General features: G+C 37.8%; 1 pseudogene; it reads left to right on the forward strand.

Annotated features, from left to right (window-relative positions):
* The first annotated feature begins 1,311 nt into the window (after positions 1-1,311).
* LOC149203810 (pentatricopeptide repeat-containing protein At2g03880, mitochondrial pseudogene) lies at positions 1,312-4,072 on the forward strand (annotated as a pseudogene).
* Positions 4,073-5,808: the final 1,736 nt, after the last annotated feature.

Genomic DNA, 5,808 nt, shown 5'->3' on the forward strand with positions numbered 1-5,808 from the left:
CTCCTCCCTCCAAATAGAAAGTGAAGGTCTGAAGTTTTCTTCACCCCATTTGCGATATATGACGTCATCTCATGAAAAGATGAGCTTAAAAACCTCATGACTAATTGACAACATATTCTTGTCATATTTGCAAAAACAGAACAACACAACTAAGACCAAGTTTTCATTTTTATCAACACTGAATTTCAATCTATAAATTATTAAAAAAAACGAAAACATCTACGGTACTAGCTAGCTTGCTTTCTGTGAACATCTAGTAATTTACAACTTTCATACATGAGAAAATAGAAACCGACAAATGGTACATCTTGGCCAGATTAATTTCCCTGAGCAATTTCAACTGCTTGCCACAATTGCTATAGCATTTAGTGAACACTTATCATTAACTTGCGAGCACAGAGACTGATTGCTCTCCAAGCCTGAGATTTCTTTGGCTTCTTATTCTTCTAACGACATAAAAATAATTAAGAGAGGGATCCAAGACAGAAGAGGATCTAGCACTTAGTCACCAGTACTCAAAATGATTTTGTGAGAAAGAAGACAAAAACTGGTTGCTCTGCTTATTCTTCTAACGACATAAAAATAATTAAGAGAGGGATCCAAGACAGAAGAGGATCTAGCACTTAGTCTCCAGTACTCAAAATGATTTTGTGAGAAAGAAGACAAAAACTGGTTGCTCTGCGTGCCTTAGCTTTCCTTGACTCGTTATTCTAATCAGAACAAAAAAAATTGAACTTAGGATCTGTTCTCATTCTGATTATGCAGTTTTATAGGAAACAAATTATACCATATCTATAAAAGAACATAAATTCATTGCAAAAATTTAGATCCCGCAACAATGTATACATTCAGTTTCACGGATCATAAAAGGAACATTAGTTCCATCTTAAAGTCATTTATTGAGATGAGAACATCAATCTATAAATTAAAAAAAAAAAACATCCAAACCTATTAATATTTTTCTTGTAATGGTTACACGGAGTAAACTTGCAAGGTAAGTCCAAAGCCATATTTTATGAGCACCTTCATACTGCCTCAATTAGAGAAGTTTCTTTATGATCTTCTTTGTATTAAAGTTCTTTCATTTAGATAACATCAAAAAAATACACTATAAACAACTTAAATTTAATATATCAATGGTTGAAACTAAAATTTAATATATTAATTATTATTTACTTGATTATTAAAATCAAAATACAAATTTTTCAATTTAAAAACCTAAAAACCCAATGAAAGTCATTTTGGGTTTTAATGGGGTAATGGCTAGTTGTATCATTGCTCATATCAAATAAACATGGTTCCTAAATTTAACTCCACCTGGTCGTTGCAACCATGCTTGAAATCTGTAGGCAATTTCAGGCCGAAAACTCAGCAAAATAAATAATTAATGAAAAGAATTTTAACGTGTACGACATGTTGAATGCTGCTTTTGCAGAAATCGCTGCGTGAAAATGGCATAAATTTTGCTCCTCCTTGTCACGAAGGAAAAGAGCAGCACTAATGGCAAAACCATTACTGTGTAAACAGACGAACAACATCATAACCAATGCTGTCACCATCATGGCTATGACTAAAACCGGCGCTCTGATTGACGGAGATCAGCACTGGAACAACAATGGTAACAACGAAACATCTCCTGCAACCGCCCTTAAAGCGGATGTGGATGCACTATGTAACCAAAGCCGATTGAAAGAGGCAATGGCTATTCTGCAGTTCATGGATCAGGAAGGCATTTTACCCTATCCGGCTACTTACGATTCTCTTTTGCACACGTGCATTGATAAAAAATCAATTATTGACACCAAACTCGTCCATGCCCACATTATACAGACTGGGTTTAAGCCTGAAATTTACTTGGGAAACAAGCTTGTCACAGTGTATGTAAAGTGTGGAAGTTTAGTTGACGCACGTAGAATTTTAGACGAAATGCCTCAACGAAATGTGGTCTCATGGACCGCCATTATTGCAGCTTACGCCAAGCATGGCTTGAATAAGGAAGCCTATGCAATGTTTTATGAGATGGAACAGCAAGGCATTCAAGCAAATCCATTTACTTTTTCCGGCTTTCTCCCAGCCTGCAGCAATTTGAGGGCTCTGGAGCATGGAAGAGAGATCCATGAGAGAATAATTAGAAGTGGATATAAATCTAATGCCTTTGTGGATAGTGCCCTCTTAGACATGTATGTCAAATGTCAATGTTTGGAGGATGCATGCAAACTGTTTGACAGAATGCCTGAGATAAATTTAATCATATGGAATGCCATGATTTCTGGATATGCACAGAATGGTTTTCTGGATAAGGCCATGGATCTCTTTGGGGTAATGCCTCAACGAGATGTGGTGTCGTGGACGGCGGTGATTGCGGGATATGTGCAGATTGGGCGTGTCGACGAGGCCTTTGAGTTGTTCGAAAAAATGCCTGACCGAGATGTAGTTTCGTGGAACACAGTGATTGCAGGATATGCACAAAATGGACAGGTTGATAAGGCCCTGAAGCTGTTTGTAGAAATGCCTCAAAGAAATGTAATTTCCTGGAATTCGATGATTTCGGCTTATGCAAGGCATGGTCATAGCCAGAAGGCTTTGGATCTATATCATGAAATGATGCAAACAGGCGTTTCACCGACTAAGCACACCTTCACTGGCATTCTTCCAGCATGTGCTGATTTGGCAGCTCTGGAACAGGGCAAAGAGATTCATGAAGTTATAATGAGAAGTGGATACCAGTCACAGGTGTTTGTCAGTAATGCCCTCATAGATATGTATGCTAAATGCGGGAGTATAAACGACGCTCGCAGTGTGTTTGACAAAATATTTGAAAAAGACGTCGTCTCATGGAATGCGATGCTTGCAGGTTATGCTATGCATGGGTTTGGCAAGGAGGCTCTCCAACTCTTTGAAGAAATGCGACAGTCGGGCATAAATCCGGACCATCTCACTTTTCTCGGAATTCTGTCAGCATGTTGCCATGGTGGGTTGCTGGATAAGGGTTTGCAATATTTTAGTGATATGAGTCAATATTATCAGTTGACACCGGCAGCAGAGCATTATTGTTGCATGGTGGACCTTTTTGGTCGTGCCCATTGCCTCGACAAGGCACTGGACGTCATTAACAAAATGCCGATGAAACCTGACGCTGCTGTGTGGAGTTCTTTGCTTGCTGCATGCAGATTACATAGCAATGTGGAGCTGGCGGAGATTGCAGCAGAACACCTGTTGGATTTGGAGCCTGAAAATACCACAGCTTATGTACTGCTATCAAATGTTTATGCAGCAGCTCACAGGTGGGATGGCATTGAAAATGTGCGAAAGATGATGAAGGAGAGGGGAGTTAAGAAGGCACCAGGATGCAGCTGGATTGAAGTCGATGACAAGGTCTATACTTTCCTTGTAGGAGACAAATCACACCCGCAAACACAGAAAATCTACGAAATTTTGGAGATATTGTTAGGACAATTGAAAGAGAGGGGATATGTACCTGACACAAGTTTTGTTTTGCAAGATGTGGATGAGGAGCAAAAAGAAAATATTCTTCTTCACCACAGCGAGAAATTGGCAATCGCCTTTGGGCTTATAAACATGCCCTCGGGGACACCCATTCGGATTGTGAAAAATCTTCGAGTGTGCGGTGATTGCCATTCTGCCTCCAAGTTTATCTCAAAGATTGTTGCCCGAGAAATTGTTGTGAGGGATGCTCACCGTTTCCATCATTTCAAAAATGGACAGTGTTCTTGTCAAGATTATTGGTGATGTTAAGAGAGACAAGAAGCAAGCATGAGGTTGGAGCACAAGAGCTTATCCATACTGTGAAAGTTTGCAATGATATTGGGGAACAAGCTATAAATTTTGATCTCTGTGAAAAGTACAATATTTGAGATTTTGTATGCTTAGCTGTAAACAGAGGTAAACAGAGAGAGGCATTGTATATTAAAGTGTTGTAGGAAGCACCATTAATCTGCAAATTCTGCCCAAAATGGTTAGTCAGCCCAAAAATTCATGGGTTAGCTGATTTTTTGAAAAGTGGCAGTTGAAGCAGAAATGTCACATAAAAGGAAGACTTTTTGCCTCACATTTTCAAACTCATTTTTTATTGCTTGGTGAGTTCTTGGTAGGTTTTTTGAATTTTGGCAATTTTTTTTCTGACTCAATGATTTTGAACCGTTGTCAATATTTTGCCAGGTCCCAGTTCTGCAATGCTGGTATACAGCAGCACTTCATGCTAAATCTATGAAACGACTTATACTGACTGGATCTGGTATCTTCATAGCACATCTAATAGGAAGGTTTCACATTAAAACCAACATATTTGACAACTTCTGTGATCAAAAGGAATTTCTTCTACTTCATTAAGTAGTTTCATCATTGGCATATCTCTTAGAACATTCCAGCCACATTAAATAGCTTGAATGAGTTATAGGTTGGCTTATGCGGGCATTGATTTTAAATTGTCTAAGCAATCTTTATAACCTGGAAATTGCGGGATTTTGAATACGGTTCATGGCTTATTTATTTGTGCGCTTTCCTTGTTATCCTTTGGTTACATACCAGAGTCCAGACCTGTGTGTCAGTTTAGAAGGTATTTAAAAACAGAGTGGATGAGACATGCATATTGTTTTAATAAGAGTATAGGAAAATGAAATTTGCTTATAGAATTTCCATGATGTCAAAGATGATAGTGAGAAATGGATTGATGATGCAACGTTATGCCTAGGTAGTTGGCAATCCCACATAACCCAAATAGATTTGAATTCAGTTTTACTATTTTGTTGAATCTCAGATGTAGTTCCTAGTATTTAACAAAGGACAAAGGGTAATTTGGAGACCAATGCATAAATCTAGGAGGTTTTTATTTAGATTCGGAATAATAGTGAATTATTAGTGATAATGTGGACCCAATTGACATGGTCAACTATTATCAGCAAACTCCAAAATGTTCAAAGCCTACAAAAGGAGCATTCAAATAAATTTCAAGGCAACTTTGACTAGATCAATAGCTGGCATCTGGGGATAGCTCATGGGAGGAATGTGATCCAAGTAGATGAGAATGGAATTGCAAGGGAATCTGAAATAAAGAGACTAATCTCTTGACAAAAATGACAGGAAGAGAATAGCTCAAGTTCAGGTACAGCTGAAATTTCAGAGAGCAGTTGGGAATCATCGATTCAATCATGGAGATCAAGATCAACATTGAAAGAATAGTAGAAGTTGAAAGGATCTAGAGTGTGAAGTTTGTGAGTATAGATTTGAGGAAGCTGAGCCTATCTGCTATCAATGACATTTATGAAGGTTGTGATGTAATGAGTACTAGTAGAACAACTCTATTTTGGTTTGTGGCTTTGTTTACTTTCAATAATAAAGATGATGTTATGTTATTCTTCCTTGAGATGTTTTATTACTTCCATTGCCTAAGAGTTTGAGACATGCAACTTTTAGCTATGTCATATGGTCTCAGAGTTGGTTTAAGAACCGACGTGTAAGGTCAGCTCCAACAAGGGATTTCTTGGGTAGTTGGTTGAAGGAAATTACAACTTTAATAGGGAACTAGGTAGATGCTGTAGAAGATCTACAAATGAGAATTATGTTGTTTTTCCATGATACTGGAGTCTAGGTTAGAATCTTACAATCACTGACGCTACCAATCCAAGTATCACAACAAACTACTTTGCACAACAGAACAATATGCAACAATAAATCTATTAATGCACAAATATATACAGCTTTTTACAAATTTATACAACAACCCAACTTCATTATATTAGCAAACTGATAATACAATTGTCTAGGGTTACTGTACCAAGGATAATGGCC

Source organism: Pinus tabuliformis, chromosome 2_1 (genome assembly GCF_031772625.1).
Source record: "Pinus tabuliformis cultivar Carrire ecotype Pingquan chromosome 2_1, CPIR1, whole genome shotgun sequence".
Taxonomy (NCBI): domain Eukaryota; kingdom Viridiplantae; phylum Streptophyta; class Pinopsida; order Pinales; family Pinaceae; genus Pinus; species Pinus tabuliformis.